The sequence below is a fragment of the Cryptomeria japonica genome, chromosome 8, assembly GCF_030272615.1.
Source record: "Cryptomeria japonica chromosome 8, Sugi_1.0, whole genome shotgun sequence".
Lineage (NCBI taxonomy): Eukaryota > Viridiplantae > Streptophyta > Pinopsida > Cupressales > Cupressaceae > Cryptomeria > Cryptomeria japonica.
The window spans coordinates 137,041,612-137,059,907 of NC_081412.1; positions in this window are offsets into that span (position 1 = coordinate 137,041,612).

An 18,296-nucleotide genomic window follows, 5' to 3' on the forward strand; every position below is an offset into this window, starting at 1 on the left:
ACATTGTTTGGCTAGATTCCAAGAAATGTTTGGGATGCGATGTGCGGTCTCGGTTACCGATTCTTAATTTTAAAACATCTTTTACATTGGGTGATACTCTAGAATTAGAGTGTCAAAATTGTTGAATCTCCTCCTTCACATTGTCAGTCAACTTTCTATCAACACGTGGAAGCCTCCCGCCAAAAGCCCATGTATCATGTTGAAGTGGATCGTCAAGTCTTTGTCTTCGTGCAAGTGCTTTATCCAAAGTTTTACGTTTTATGTTCAAATCAACACAAGTTTGTCTTATTTGACGAGCCTTCCTCAATTGATGGCTTACTAAGCAGGTTGTCGTCACTCTTCGAGCGACTCTCTTATCTCTTTGTTTGGTATTCTTTCCAATAGAATTGAGAGCATCAAATAGATTTTTGGCAATAATAGAATTTCTCTCCATCTTCTTGTTCATATGAATCTTCAATTTGTTTAGCAATGGTCTCATCTTTATCATCTTTAGCAATTGAACAAAAATTTGGCATTGCTTGGTCAATGTCTTATTGCTAAAATTTTGGTCAAAAAGTTGTGTAGCCCACAACCGAACGGTTCTTGTTGACCTCTTGCCTTCAAGATTCGCAATAATGTTCTCATCAATTTCAAGTAACCATTTTGGGGTTCTTGAAGGTATTGGATTTGGAATTTGTCTTTCATCCATGAGAGGGTCTTCATTTCTAATGTAATTAGGTGTTACATACTGTTCACTTGGTTGAGCAATTCCACCTTCAATGTCAATTTTTTCCACATTTTCACCTCCAATGTCAAAATTTTCCACATGTTCACTTCCTATATCAAAATTTTCTACATTTTCATCTCCAATGTCCAAAAAATTCATATTTATACCAAAATTATGGACACCTTTATTGTCAACTCCAAAATTTTCACTTTCCATTCTCACGTCATGGTGAGCATTTTTATTATCACTTTCAACATTTTCAACATATTCTAAATTTTCATTTTCAATAACTTGTTCAACATTTTCAAATTCAATTTCCTCTTCACTTGAAGTAACATTAGTAATATTTAACATACCTTGTCTTCTCCTCCTATGACCTTCTCTATCTCTTTCTCTATACACTTCAATTTGGTCATTTGAAATTTTTATTTTGCATTTAGACATCTGATGACTAATACTCCCCATTTACGTCCACAAAGATGCTCCTAAGTGATTGACAATATAAGATTTGACTTTAAGAATCTCTTAAAAGCACAAATTTGTCTCGACCCATATGAAAACCTATGATTGTCGACAGAAAATAGAATGTGAAAAATGTGGGTTGTTGAATCCACAAAATGGCCCACAAGGCTCTTTTTTATTTACAAAAATCGGATATCTGATAAAACCGGATATCGAATTATATCGGATATCTGATTTTAATGTATAAATTTGTTGTCCCAAATTTTTTTCCTATTGCCACATTAATGGCAGTGGCAGAAATCAAATATCCAATAAAATCCAATATCCAATTTTATTACTCATATTTTAGAGAGAGAGAGAGAGAGAGAGAGAGAGAGATCAGGGGAGGGGGAGAGAGAGATTCACGGGAGGGGGCAAGGGGGTAGGGGGAGAGAGAGAAAGATTAGGGAAGAGGTGAGAGAGAGATATATTAGGGGAGAGATGGGGGAGGGGCGAGAGGGAGAGAGAGAGAGATCAGGGGAGGGGAGAGAGAGAGATTAGGGGAGAGGGGGGATGGGGTAGGGGGAGAGAGAAAGATTAGGGGAGAGAGAGAGAGAGAGAGAGAGAGAGAGAGAGAGAGAGAGAGAGAGAGAGAGAGCAAGAGAGAGAGATCAGGGGAGGGGCAGAGGGGGGAGGGGGTGGGGGGAGAGAGAAAGATTAGGGAAGAGGGGAGAGAGATTAGGGGAGATATGGTGCCTTAAAGGGGTCATAGGACATAATATGACCCCTTAGGACATAATATGACCCATAACAACACAATTAGGTGTCTTAAGGGGTAATATGGTGTCCTAAGGGGTCATAGGACACAATATGACCCCTTAGGACACCATAGGACCAATAACAACCCAATATGGCATCATAAGGGGTCATATGTTGTCCTTAGGGGTTATATGGTGTCCCATGACCCCTTAAGATATCATATGACCCATAATGACACAATTTGGTGTCATAAGGGGTCATATGGTGTCTTAAGGGATTGTAGGACACAATCTAACCCCTTAGGAAACCATAGGACCCATAATGACCCAATATGGTGTCATAAGGGATCATATGTTGTCCTTAGGGCTCATATGGTATCCCATGACCCCTTAGGACACTATATGACCCCTAATGACACCATATGGTGTCATAAGGTGTCATATGACCCATAACGATATTGTATAGAGTCATAAAGGGTCATATTGTGTCCTAAGGGGTCATATGGTGTCTTCAAGGGGTCATATAAAACAATATGACCCCTTAGGACACAATATGACCCATAACAACATAATTTGGTGTCTTAAGGGATCATATGGTGTTCTAAGGGGTCATAGGACACAATATGAACCCTTAGGACACCATAGGACCCATAATGACCCAATATAGTGTCATAAGGGGCCATATGTGTTAGTTAGATGAGAGGGGAGGGGTGAATCAAATAAAATCACAATGCAGTATTCTAATCAGATTCAACCTCGGTAGCATTGTTCTTGATATGCAATTATGACTGTAAATCATTCAAACTCATAAACAAATAAACATAAAACATTAAAACACATTTGACACTAGATTTAACGTGGAAACACAAATAGGGAAAAACTAATGTGGGATTTCAGACCCACAAGAAAATATACTCTTCTAGAGTATGCTCGGTTAAAAGCAAATACTGTTAAAGATTACAAACACATTGCTAGATGTGACCTGGTTAAGGGATTTCCCTCAGATCTATTAGAATCTTCACTTTGTTAGAAGTGACCTTGTCAAAGGATTTCAAACACTCATTCAGAATGTTACCTTCCTAGAGGATTTACAAATAAGAATGTTAGGTCCACTCGGTTAAGAGATTTCCTGTCACTTACAAAAATAAATAACAGTAATAAAATATATATCTGCAACTTCACATCTGAAATGATAAAGTAGATTCCTATTTGTTCAATACAATCTTTCAAGTATCTAAAAATTCTTTTGATTGTTGTCATGTGTGTTTCCTTAGAATCTGCAAAGAATCTTGCAACTATACCTACTGTATGTGCTATGTCTGGTCTGCTATGAACAACATATTGTAGTTTTCCAATCATGGATCGGTAAAGTGTCTCATCAACAGATGCAGATTCATCATTCTTTGATAATTTACAGTTGGTAGTCATAGGAGTACTTACTGGTTTTGAATCCTTCATTCCAAATTTCTTCAAGATTTCCTTTATGTACTTGGATTGAGTAATGAAAATCTCATTTTTCATTTGCAGTATCTGTAAACCTATAAAATACTTTATCTCACCGATTAATGACATCTCAAATTATTTGCACATTTCATTTCCAAAGTTCTTGCATAAAGAATCATTTCCACAAAAAATAATATCATCAACAAATATGGCTGACATTAGTATTCCATTATCCTCATCATTCTTCATATACATGTTGTTGTTTTCACTAGTCCTCATAAATCCAATCCTGATTAAGTAAGAGTGCAATCTTTCATACCATGCTCTAGGTGCTTGCTTTAGACCATATAAAGCTTTGTTCAACTTACATACTCGATCTTAATTCTTCTCTTCAATAAATCCTTCAGGTTGTTCAATATAAACTTCTTCTTCTAGTATACCATTAAAAAATGCAAACTTAACATCCATTTGATATACCTTGAAATTTTTGTAAGCAGCATATGCCAACAATGTTCTTACTCCTTCAAGTCTTGCTACAAGTGCAAAACTCTCCCCATAGTCTATTCCTTCTTCTTGAGCATAACCTTTGCAAACTAGCCTTGCTTTATTCCTAATGACCTCACCTTTTTCAATTAGCTTGTTCTGAAAATCCACTTTGTACCGATTACATTTTTCTCTATTGGTCTTGGGACCAGTGTCCATGTTTCATTTTTCTTGATTTGTTCAATCTCTTCTGTCATAGCATTCACCCAATCTTCATTGTTTAATGCCTCTTTTACTATCCTCGGTTCAAATTTGGATATCAGACATGTGTTATGTCTTAGTTTGTTCCTTACCATCACTGGAGCATCCTTATCTCCTATAATATGACTTGATGTATGATTTCTCCTGACATATTTTGCTAATATAGGCTCGGTAGGCTCTGTATGATCTTCTTCATCACTCGGTAACTAAGTAATTTCTTCATTGGCTTTCTCGGTAAGAATTCTCGGTTGAACATATACAAACTTTTCATAATCTTTTGGTTCTTTGGAGTTTCCTTCATCATTCCTTTCTACAAATTCATCAATTTTCACATTTTCACTTTCTACAATTTTGTTAGATGATTTGATCAGACATTTAAATGCTTTACTCCTAGAGGAATAACCAAGAAATGTTCCTTCCTCGCTTTTCTGATCAAATTTTCCATTTATGTCATCTTTGTGAACATAACATCTACTTCCAAATATTTTAAAATAACTTAAATTTGGTTTCTTGTCATACCAAATTTCATAAGGTGTCTTCATAGTTCCTTTATTTAGTTGTTCTCGGTTCAGGGTGTAAACTGCAGTGCTTATTGCTTCTCTCCAAAATATCTGAGGTACTCTCTTTTCTATCATCAAAGTTTTGGCACAATCTATGATTGATCTGTTCCTTCTTTCAGCTATCTGATTTTGTTGTGGTGTCCTTGGTGCAAACACTTGTCTCTTTATACCATGATCATTGTAGAATAAGTTAAATTCATCATAAATGAATTCTCCTCCTCTATCAGATCTAAGACATTTCAACTGTCTTCATGTTTCTTTTTCAACTCTTTCCTTATACCATTTGAACATTTGAAAAGCTTCTGATTTCTCTTTTAGAAACATAACTGACATCATCCTTGAGTAATCATCCACAAATAATATGAAGTATTTATCACCATAATAACTTTGAACTTTCATAGGACCACAAAGATCAGTGTGCACAAGATCTAAAATTCCTTTAGAAGTGTAAGACTTACTTGTAAAGCTTGATTTTGTCATCTTACCCATCTGGCATCCTCGGTATATAGCATTCTCAGGTTTTTCCAAGCTCGGTAAACCTCTTACACGATGCTTCTTGCTTATTTTGATCAGGTTATCAAAATTTACATGACAAAACCTTTTATGCCATAACCAGGTATCTTCTATTTTTGCATATAGACAATTGTTCTGAGTTGAGTCAACGTGAAATGTATTACCTCTTGTTTGAGTACCGGTAGCAGCCAACTTTCCATGTTTGTCATGAACTTTGACAATTCCTTTCTGAAATTCTATTTGGTATCCTGTATTGTTTAGCTACGCTACACTCAACAAATTGTATTTTAGACCTTCAACCCAATATACATCATCACATTTTGCATTGTCAAGAAGTGTGATAGATCCTTTACCTTTCACAGGACATGGTGCATCATTACCAAATCTTACATAACCTCCATCATAATCTTCTAATTTAACAAACTTGTGTTTATCACCTGTCATGTGATGTGAGCATCCACTATCTATGATCCAAGAATCATTATTATTTATGTGTGATATTAAGGCTTTTTCTTCATACCTTTCTTCATCTGATCCATCTTTGATAGCCACATATACAACTTCCCCTGTGTCAGTCCCATCAAATTTATCATCATTGGATTCCTCATCAGCTACTAGGCATGTCTTTCTATCTCTGCTTCTGAAGTCTTGGTGTCCTCTATAATAGTTGTCTTTTTGTCTGTCATCTCGATATTCTTTCTTTTCATCATCTTTGTCACGACAGTTAGAAGCCATATGCCCAATTTTATCATAGTTAAAACATTTTAAAGGTAACTTTATACTTACCTTTGCCTCTCGGTAACCTTCTGGCCAATAATGCTTCAAACTCTTCTTGCTTTCTGATTTCCTCATATATTTTGTGTACTTATTCCATGTTTTTGTGAAATCTCTCACTTGCTCCACTGTGATTTCCTTTAGCATACTTATACATTCTATCATTGTAATCATCAGATTCACTGAGATGAAAAGAACTGAATGAAGATTCAACTTTGTTTACCAAAGACCCACTGTTATCAAAATTACTTAACTCAAAAGCATGTAGCTTACCGATAGTAGCATCCAAAGAGACTGGCATGTTTGGTACAGACCTAAATTCATTAATTACAGAGACTCTAATGGCATAAGTAGGTAGAAGTGTTGTCGGCAACTTACTTGTTACATCCTTTTCTTCAATAGTTCCTCCTGCTCCTTTGATTTGATTGACAGTTTCCTTTAACCTTGTACTGTATTGGATTATGTTCTCACCTTCATTCATTCTCATGGATTCAAGTTGTCCTCTCAAACTATCTACTTTTGCTCTTTGAACATGTTCATCTCCTCCATACATAGATATAAGCTTATTCCACATTGCTTTGGCATCATTACAACCTTCTAGATCATTAAACTCTGAGTCAGTTAAAGCTGATGTTATCTCAATCATTGCTTGAATATGTTATTTCTTTTGCCTTTATTTCTTCCATCGTCATAGGGTAGGTGCTAGGTGCAATATAATCATTCTCCAGATAATATGTTGTATATTCTCCAATTTCTGATAAGTGCAGCTTCATCCTTTTCTGCCATGTGGAGAAACTTGACTTATTCAACTTTGGTGCATCCCTTTTATACATCTTCGGATCTTGCCTCAAGTTCCTTTAAACATTTCTTTCGGATTCCAAGCTCCGATACCAATTGTTAGTTAGATGAGAGGGGGGAGGTGAGTCAGATAAACTCGCAATGTAGTATTCTAATCAGATTCAACCTCGATAGCATTGTTCTTGATATGCAACTATGGCTATAAATCATTCAAACTCATAAACAAATAAACATAAAACATTAAAACACATTTGACACCAGATTTAACGTGGAAACCCAAATAGGGAAAAACCACTATGGGATTTCGGACCCACAAGAAAATATACTCTTCTAAAGTATGCTCGGTTAAAAGCAAATACTGTTAAAGATTACAAACACATTGCTAGATGTGACCCGGTTAAGGGATTTCCCTCAGATCTATTAGAATCTTCACTTTGTTAGAAGTGACCTTGTCAAAGGATTTCAAACACTCATTCAGAATGTTACCTTCCTAGAGGTTATACAAATAAGACTGTTAGGTCCACACGGTTAAGAGATTTCCTGTCACTTACAAAAATAAATAACACTAATAAAATATATATCTGCAACTTCACATCTGAAATGCTAAAGAAGATTCTATGTGCTCAAGATAATCTTGTCATAAGACTTATCTTTCTCCTTATTGGGCTTCTCACTCTATTCTTCAAACAGATTTTCAATCTTCTATACTCAGTAATTACTTCAGCAACATCATTGTGCTTCTAATTTGCCAGCATAACTGTTCTTCATCTTTACATTATTTATAAGCAATTCCTTACTGCTTAATCTCCTTAATCACATTTCCCATGATTAATCTTAACCATCAGTTCTTCAAACTTTACTAGGCTCATTGAACCCTCCATTTTATCTTGCCTTGAAACTTGTATTCCTTCCTAGGTACTTGTGCTCGGTTAGGACCATTCAATCTGTGCTATAGATCTAACTCTTAAATTTCCATTATCATTGATCCTTAACAAACTTCTTGCACGACATTCCAATCTTCTATAAATCTCCAACTCATTGGCATCCTTCATTTAATATTGTATTCATTCATTTAATGCATTTTGTTACTGCTCGGTTAATACTGAACTTTACTTGGTAGACATTCTCGTCTCAGTTGTTTCTGCTCGGTGACTGATAAACTTGAAGTTTACCGACTAGCTCCTTGATCGGTAAAATAGAGTAATATCAAACCTTTGCATGGAATCTTTTCTCCTTCTTGTTCAGTCTTCGAATACACATATATAGGATATCAAAACAATCAAAACATCATAATCTCATCACTGTCTAACTTGGTAATAGTGCCCATTGAATAACTTATTACTCCCCTTCATTTTCACATTCTTTCTATGTCACTTACCAACATCTTTATACTCATCAAAACATAATCTTTAAGATATGGCAACATCATACTGAATCAGAAAATCAATTGCTTGACATCAATGACAAAATAATAATATTAAGACAGTAATCATCCTTTATCAATTATATCATACATCTCCAACAACCTTCTCAATATCATCAACCAACAAACTTATTGTAATGCCAACAATCTTCCCTACTTATTGTAATGCCAACAATATGTTGTCCTTAGGGATCATATGGTGTCCCACGATCCCTTAGGACACAATATGACCCATAACAACACAATTTGGTGTCTTAAGGGGTCATATGGTGTCATAAGTGGTCGTAGGACACAATATAACCCCTTAGGACACCATACGACCCATAACGACCCAGTATGGTGTCATAAGGGGTCATATGTTGTCCTTAGGGGTAATATGGTGTCCCATGACCCCTTAGGACACCATGTGACCCCTAACGACACCATATGGTGTCATAAGGGGTAATATGACCCATAACAACACTGCATAGAGTCGTAAAGGGTCATATTATGTCCTAAGGGGTCATATGGTGTCTTAAAGGGGTCATATGATACAATATTACCCCTTAGGACACAATATGACCCATAATGACACAATTTGGTGTCTTAAGGGGTCATATTATGTCATATTATGTCCTAAGGGGGTGTAGGACACAATATGACCCCTTAGGACACCATAGGAGCCATAACGACCCAATATGGTGTCGTAAGGGGTCCTATGTTGTCCTTAGGGGTCATATGGTGTCCCATGACCCCTTAGGACACAATATTATCCCTAACAACCCCATATGGTGTCATAAGAGGTCATATGACCTATCGCAACATAATTAGGTGTCTTAAGGGGTCATATGGTGTCCCAAGGGGTCGTAGGACACAATATGACCCTTTAGGACACCATAGGACCCATAACGACCCAATATGGTGTCATAAGGGGTCATATGTTGCCCTTACGGGTCATATGGTGTCCCGTGACCCCTTAGGACACCATATTACTATTATGTGACTATTTCTCCAAGAGAAGATAAAGTAATAACCCTTTTAGAATTAAAAGGAGAGATAAAAATAAAGGATATTATAATCCTTTGGTTTAAATAAATATTAATAAATAATGTTTATGACAAGCTTTCTTGAGAGAGGAATAATTATAATTATTAAAGGACAACTAAAGTGACCTTTTCGAAAGGGTGTGATGGTTTGGAAACTACCCTTGAAAAGGTTATATAAGTCATTTATGTGAGACTTGGGAGGGGACATGGAGATCAATCAAGGAAGAAGAAGAAGAAGAAGGTGGCTTGGTGGGCTATGGGCATGGGAGGAAATATAGGAATGTAGAGGGCACAAATGAATGAAGGTTAAGGTCATTGGTTGGCATGGGCATTGGAGAAGGGGCACACAACGTGTGTCCAACTCGGGGTATAGTGTACACTCGGGAGTGTCCTGGCCAGGGCTGTGTTTATTTCATGTCGTGAAGGCATGTGGGGTTCTAGGTAAGAACCATGTTTATTTCATGTCGTGAAGGCATGTGGGGTTCTATGTAAGAACCGTGTTTATTTCATGTCGTGAAGGCACGTGGGGTTCTATGTAAGAACCTGTCCTCCTGGAGTGCTTACTTGCCATAAAAGATCCTAGACCTGTGACTATTCCCTTGAGTTCTAGATAATATGGTTGGTTCTGTGTAAGAACCAGTTTCCTCGATGGGGTGCCATAGTCATAAAGGACCCAAGGCCACTGAATCTTCTTCAAGGGAGAATGACTATTCCAAGTGCTCAAGATTAAGATAAGTATTGGAAAACTTTGATTGTATAAGATATTGAGAATTATTTATATATGATTGCCAATAATATGGTTGAATTAAGTGGCTATGTTATTCCATTTATTGTGTTATTAATTTACTTTGTAATTATTATCATTTACATATAATTTAATGATATTTACCTTTAATTAATGAACTTCACATTAAAATTTAATCTATTAATTCCACTGCAAACAATTAATTATGTTTGATTTAAAAGTGGCATTACATTTGGTATTAGAGCCTAATGATCAAGAAATTTCATTTACGTTTTGAAAATTAACTAGTCTTGGAACTCAACGTCAAGAAGATTGCTGACCAAAATTTCCAAATCCTCAAATCGGCGGTGGACAACATGAACATCCTTATCAACGAGTTCGAGAACAATGCCGAGAAGGATGGTGATAAAGAGCAGCTGGACAAGAAGGGTCATGAAAGGAGGACCAGAGCTAACACAAAGATTAAGGGCAACATCAAAGGTCGTGAGCTGGAGGAACTAAAGACCTCAATGAACAACATGAAACAAATGGTTGTTCACGTTGAAAAAATTATGAATAGTATTTAGTTTTTTGTTGGTTTCCTAGGTCCTATCTTTTTGTTGTCTTTGTGCTTTCCTTTCATTGTCTGTTCCGGGTTTTTAATGTTATGTTATGTTAGCTGATCCCTTTCGGTGGGTTCATTTTGCCTTTTTGAAGTGATCAGGCACTTTTTTCTAGTAGATCTGTTCTCCTAGTTTGTACAAGGTTTGGGTACCTTTCAAATACCCGCTTTTACTTAATCAAAACTAGTCTTAGAAACCTTCCTTTTATATGTCTAACATTATGCATTATTTATAACCTTTGTGTCATGATACCTGATTCTATAAGACCTTTTCCCATATACTAATTATTGTTTTATCTTTTTTATTTATTTTTAATTATCCATTAACATTAACTATAGGTATTTTTGAATATCTTATATCATATATATACATATATTTAACTATACCCCAATTATAAAGCTTTAATCCTATTATTCATTGTAGTGTAGCTTATACACTCTTTACATTATACATGTTCTTTTAACTACTTAGTATCATTTTCTAATCTCTCTAGATAATGTGGATTTTGTGGTTTACATGAGTATAGTCATTCATTTCCACCTAATATGTAGATCACATTTATGATCAAAATATTGAAAAAAGTTACATTCCATATCTAATTATTCTTTATAAAAAAAATAACTTAATTTATACTTGAAATAATCAAAATTTGAATTTCTACATTTCTAAAAGTAATTATATACTCTTTACATATAATATACATTTTCTATGATTTATAGGGTACACAATTAAGGCCGAGTGTTGAATCGTTGTTAGATAAATATTGTTGAAAATTGCTAAGTAAATAATCTACACTAAATTGTTAAAACGATGTTATGTGCTTTAACTTCTTCAAACTTGATAACCACAACCATATACACTTGGAATTTAATGATTTGGATGACATGTCCTAGACCACTCTGAACTTTACCTTCAAGTTGTTAGTGCTTAAGGTTCCAATATTTGAGCAATTGTATACCATCTACAAGCTCATTCACCAAAGGAACACACACATCGTTTCGAAAGGTCGAGACCTCTTCCATTAGACATCATGTCTCTAAATGGGGACATCTATTTATGTATATCTAACCGAGTCATGCACATTACCTATACTGATGTATGTTTCTAGTCTACTACCCTATGCTCTTATCAACATATTCTCGACAAGACTTCTCATATGAGCATAGATCAGAAAATTCTCCAACTAAAAATATTCTTAGCCCTTTAAGCTTTGATCATCGCCTTCATTGAAATGTAGTTAATAGTAATAACTAATAAGTTCTGAAAATTTTCTCCAATATAATATAACAACAATCACTCTATCTCAAGATGCCACCAATCATTCCAAGCATGTTGTTCAAAAACCCACTTAGGGAATACTTACAGAGTTGCAAATTCCTATTAATACCATGACATTCCCTATGGTAATAATGAGTGTAAAAATATTGAAAAATAAATGTCAATATGATAGAATTCTCAATAAGCACTATAACAGGTGAGAAGATGCCTCAAAAATATTTGAACTATATATCAAATTAACAAAAGCACATGGTGTAAAAACATACATCAGTTACAATAACAAATATCAATACTAAGAAGAAGAAAGGTTAGTCAGGATACAAATAATGTTGAGAAAAGAAGAATCGAATGATACTCTATTAGGATTGACTTAGGATATGAGAGAAAAATTGTGATGTGTGTCTTCCACTAGTAGCCTCTAATATGCTCTAACAGAAAACAATGTCTTTCTTATTAAATATCTTCTTTTACTTTATACTTTTTTGAGGGAATCTTAAAGATAATTGCTTGAATGAATAACATATCTTTATGGTGTTGTTCATCTGAGACCACAGGCATGAGTAAGATTTATTTCCAAACTTAATCCTTTTTTCCAGCTATGCAAGCTTACAATTATCCTCTCCTTTTGCACCATCTGAAGAATGCTAGTGCTTTATACATTGTATAAAGAAATACAAAACTTGGTCATAGTTTTCTATCTCTCTCTCTATATATATATATATATATTTGTTAATCATTATAATGTGCTTGTTCAAGGGAAAATATTTTGTTTGGAGCAATTAAATGCTCTACTCAAGCTACAAACCTGCAACATTTCCCACTGTCCTTATTTAAGAAATTGTGAGCTTAGAAGGCCAAAATTTTAATGTACTCCACAAATGGAATAAGATGCATTTGAATGACATAAGGAAAAAACACCACATAGGGATTGCTAGTCATTCCATTGCATTTAATTTTGTTCCCCATTTTAATATTCATACTAAAACATCTTTGAGAAGCCTTGTTTAAGACTTTCACATTGAAAGCATCTAGTCTCTATGCTATAAATGGTATCTCTTCTATGAGAGTGTGGTATTAATTTCGTGAGAAAATAATTATGTCCATTTATAATAGAATATATAGTTAATATTTTTAATAGTAAAGATATATGAATGAGATTAGTTTTTTTATTATAATATGTTATTTTTTAGAAAGTAATTAAGTTGAGAGCTTTAATATACATTAGATATATTGTATGTCTAAATATGAAGATAATATTAAGGCATAAAATGTGTTAGAGATGGGATATTAATGCCACTCTTCTAGACCAAGACTGTGACATAAATCTTTTATTCATGATATATTCTTATTGAGGCAAGAAATTTCTCACTTTGGTAAAGTACATAACTATTATGAATAAAGATTTCTCCAAATGCATATTTTGAAACCTTTATCTCAATCTCAAACGTTTTTATTCACCACAAATAGTAGTGTGGAATAGATTCTATATCTCACTTCCTTGGATGTTTTCTATTGAGAGGCTTGACTAGATGTAGAACTATTTGGTCTTTAGAAGATGACAACTTTAGGGATGTTAAGTTTAAGTCTTGTCTATACTTTTCTAGTACTCTCTTCTTAAAAATTAAAAAAATTAAAAAAATAAAAATGAAAATAAAAGGTGTCTTAGAATATTGAGTTAGTAAGTTGGTCTTTATAATGATTAATTTTGTGTATGTATGTCAATTTTTATTACTTTATAGAAAAAAGTATTTTTATAAATTTGTTCAATACAATTTATTTTGTGGGCCCATAACCCACATATCCCAAAATCATTTTCATAACTAGAAAATTAGATATCTAAATGAGTTAAAATATTTTAGGAGGAAACATGTGGACATGTTGGACTTTACAAGGGGAGAAATGAACTTGAAATTTATTTGTTTTTCTTTTATTTTAATGTTTAAAATTAGTATCATTGAATTACCGTTCAAAATTCAAATACCATAGTTACTTAAACAAAAGAAAGGATAAAACTATTTTCTATGAAGCACTTTGTGGGGTGATCATGATGCATTATTGTTTTCTTTTAAGACGCTAGTAACTTTTTAGTAATACCTTTATCTACTGTACTTTGTTATTGGACTTGATCAACCTAATAACCTTGTACATGTGCTTTATTTTATACTAAAAGAGGATACTCATGTAGTCCGGAATGCATGATTATCATCTTGGAATATATGTTGAATAGATAATTTGAGTGATTACATTGTATGGGATATAATTATAATAAATATGTGTATATAGAGTTCTCATCATAATTTTGATTGGCAAAATGTTTCTCTTGAAATTATTCGTTAATATAAAATAAATAAATAAATGGTAAATAGATTTATGAATTAAAATAAGAAAAGAATGTAGATGAACTAAAATAAAATAGAAATATTATGAAGTATAAATACTCAATGTTGGTATTTTTAATTATTGATTATGTATTTGTTTGAGTTGTGATGTAGATATATTTCATGCTACTGAGGACAACAACTAAATTACAAGGGGATAATTGTTATGTGACTATTTCTCCAAGAGAAGATAAAGTAATAACCCTTTTAGAATTAAAAAGAGAGATAAAAATAAAGGATATTATAATCCTTTGGTTTAAATAAATATTAATAAATAATGTTTATGACAAACTCTCTTAAGAGAGAGGAATAATTATAATTCTTAAAGGACAACTAAAGTGACCTTTTCAAAAGGGTGTGATGGTTTGGAAACTACCCTTGAAAAGGTTATATAAGTCATTTATGTGAGACTTGGGAGGGGACATGGAGATCAATCAAGGAAGAAGAAGAAGAAGAAGAAGGTGGCTTTGTGGGCTATGGGAATGGGAGGAAATATAGGAATGTAGAGGGCACAAAGGAATGAAGGTTAAGGTCATTGGTTGGCATGGGCATTAGAGAAGGGGCACACAACGTGTGTCCAACTCGGGGTACCGTGTACACTCGGGAGTGTCTTGGCCAGGGCTGTGTTTATTTCATGTCGTGAAGGCATGTGGGGTTCTATGTAAGAACCTTGTTTATTTTATTTCATGAAGGCATGTGTGGTTCTATGTAAGAACCATGTTTATTTCATGTCGTGAAGGCATGTGGGGTTCTGTGTAAGAAACTGTCCTCCTGGAGTGCTTACTTGCTGTAAAACATCATAGACCTGTGACTATTCCTTTGAATTCTAGATAATATGGTTGGTTCTGTGTAAGAACTGGTTTCCTCCATGGGGTGCCATAGCCATAAAGGACCCAAGGCCACTGAATCTTCTTGGAGTGAGAATGACTATTCCAAGTGCTCAAGATTAAGATATGTATTGGAAAACCTCGATTGTATAAGATATTGATAATTCTTTATATATGATTGCCAATAATATGGTTGAATTAAGTGGCTATGTTTTTCCATTTATTGTTTTATTAATTTACTTTGTAATTATTATCATTTACATATAATTTAATGATATTTACCTTTAATTAATGAACTTCACATTAAAATTTAATCTATTAATTCCATTGCAAACAATTAATTATGTTTGGTTGATAAGTGGCATTACAATAACCCCCAATGACACCATATGGTGTCATAAGGGGTCATATGACCCATAACGACATCGTATAGAGTTGTGAAGGGTAATATTGTGTCCTAAGGGGTCATATGGTGTCTTACAAGGGTCATATGAAACAATATGACCCCTTAGGACACAATATGACCCATAACGACACAATTTGGTGTCTTAAGGGGTCATATGGTATCCTAAGGGATTGTAGGACATAATATGACCCCTTAGGACACCATAGTACCCATAAAAACCTAATATGGTGTCATAATGGGCCATATGTTGTCCTTATGGGTCATTTGGTGTCTCATGACCCCTTAGGACACAATATGACCCATAACAACACAATTTGGTGTCTTAAGGGGTCATATGGTTTCCTAAGGGGTCATAGGATACAATATGAACCTTTAGGACATGATAGGACCCATAACGAACCAATATGGTGTCACAAGGGGTTCTATGTTGTCATTAGGGGTACTATGGTGTCCCATAACCCCTTAGGACACCATATGACCCATAATGACTTAATAATTTTTCACAAGGGGTCATAAGTTGTCCTTAGGGGTTATATGGTGTCCCATGACCCCTTAGGACATAATATAACCCATAAAGAAACAATTTGGTGTCTTAAGGGGTCATATGGTGTCCTAAGGGGTCGTAGGACACAATATGACCCCTAATTTTACCATAGGACCCATAACAACCCAATATGGTGTCATAAGGGGTCCTATGTTTTTCTTAGGGGTCATATGATGTCCCATGACCCCGTAGGACACAATATGACCCATAATGACAAAATTTGGTATCTTAAGGGGTCATATGGTGTCCTAAGGGGTCATAGGACATAATATGACCCCTTAGGACACCATAGGAGCCATACTGACCCAATATGGTGTCATAAGGGGTCCTATGTTGTACTTAGGGGTCATATGGTGTACCATGACCCCTTAGGACACAATATGATCCATAACGACACAATTTAGTGTCTTAAGGGGTCATATGGTGTCCTAAGGGGTTGTAGGACACAATATGACCCCTTAGGACACCATAGGACCCATAACGACCCAATATGGTGTCATAACAGGTCATATGTTGTCTTTAGGGGTCTACGGTGTCCCATGACCCCTTAGGACACAATTTGGTGTCTTAAGGGGTCATATGGTGTCATAAGGGGTCGTAGGACACAATATGACCCCTTAGGACACCATAGGACACCATATGACCCCTAACAATACTATTTGGTGTCATAAGGGGTCATATGACCCATAACGATACCGTATAGAGTTGTAAAGGGTCATATTGTGTCCTAAGGGGTCATATGATGTCTTAAAGGGGTTATATGACACAATATGACCCCTTAGGAGATAATATGATCCATAACAACATAATTTGGTGTCGTAAGGGGTCATATGGTGTCCTAAGGGGTCGTAGGAGACAATATGACCCCTTAGGACACCATAGGACCCATAACAACCCAATATGGTGTTATAAGGGGTAATATGGTGTCCCATAACCCCTTAGGACACAATATGACTCATAACAACACAATTTGGTGTCTTAAGGGGTCGTATGGTGTCCTAAGGGGTCGTAGGACACCACATGACCCGTTAGAACACCATAGGACCCATAACAACCTAATGTGGTGTCATAAGGGGTCATATGGTGTCCCATGACCACTTAAGACACCATATTACCCCTAACAACACCATATTGTATCATAAGGGGTCATATGAGCTATAACAACACCATATAGAGTCGTAAAGGGTCATTGTGAGATTTTGCCAAGATCAAGAGCTCAATGAAAAGTACAATAGAGAGACAAAATATAAGATAAGAATAAACTGTATTCTCATCAATAGATAAATGATCAATCCTTCCATTACATACAATGTAGATGAGCCTGCTTATATAGGCAAGGCTAGGGATATGTGAGCACACAAACATGACATGTGGCTCAATAAGGAACAAGGGTAGGTAGGAAATAGGTGTGGGTAGGTAGGAGAAACAATATAATAGTCCACATGAGGTGGATCACCCACTGAATGTGGAGTGTAACAACAAGATCAACACCATAAAAGGTGGAAATTCTCCTACACACACTATCCCAATATGGCACAAACACCCAAGTGTCTCATACCCAAACTACTAGAAATACATTTCCTAAGTAAACTTAAGTAAAGTGTAATAATATCCATGATGAATAATTATTTACACCAACGGTCATATTGTATCCTAAGTGGTCATATGGTCTCTTAAAGGGGTCATATGACACAATATGACCCCTTAAGACACAATATGACCCATAAAACCACAATTTGGTGTTTTAAGGGGTCATATGGTGTCCTAAGGGTTCGTAGTACACATCATGATCCCTTAGGAGACCATAGGACCCATAACAACCTAATATGGTGTCATAAGGGGTCCTATGTTGTGCTTAGGGGTCATATGGTGTTCCATGATCCCATAGGACACTATATTACCCCTAGCGACACCATATGGTGTCATAAGGGGTCATATGACCCATAACGACCCATAGGGACACCATATGGTGTCATAAGAGGTCATATGTCCCATAACGACACCGTATAGAGCCATAAAGGGTCATATTATGTCTTAAGGGGTCATATGGTGTCTTAAAGGGGTCATATGACATAATATGACCCCTTAGGACATAAGATGACCCATAATGACTCAATTTGGTGTCTTAAGGGGTCATATCATGTCCTAAGGTGTTGTAGGACCCAATATGACCCTTTAGAACAAGATAAGACCCATAATGACCCAATATGGTGTCATGAGGGGTCATATATTGTCTTTAGGGGTCATATGGTGTTCCATGATCCCTTAGGACACCATATCACCCCTAACGACACCATATGGTGTCATAAGAGGTCACATGACCCATAACAA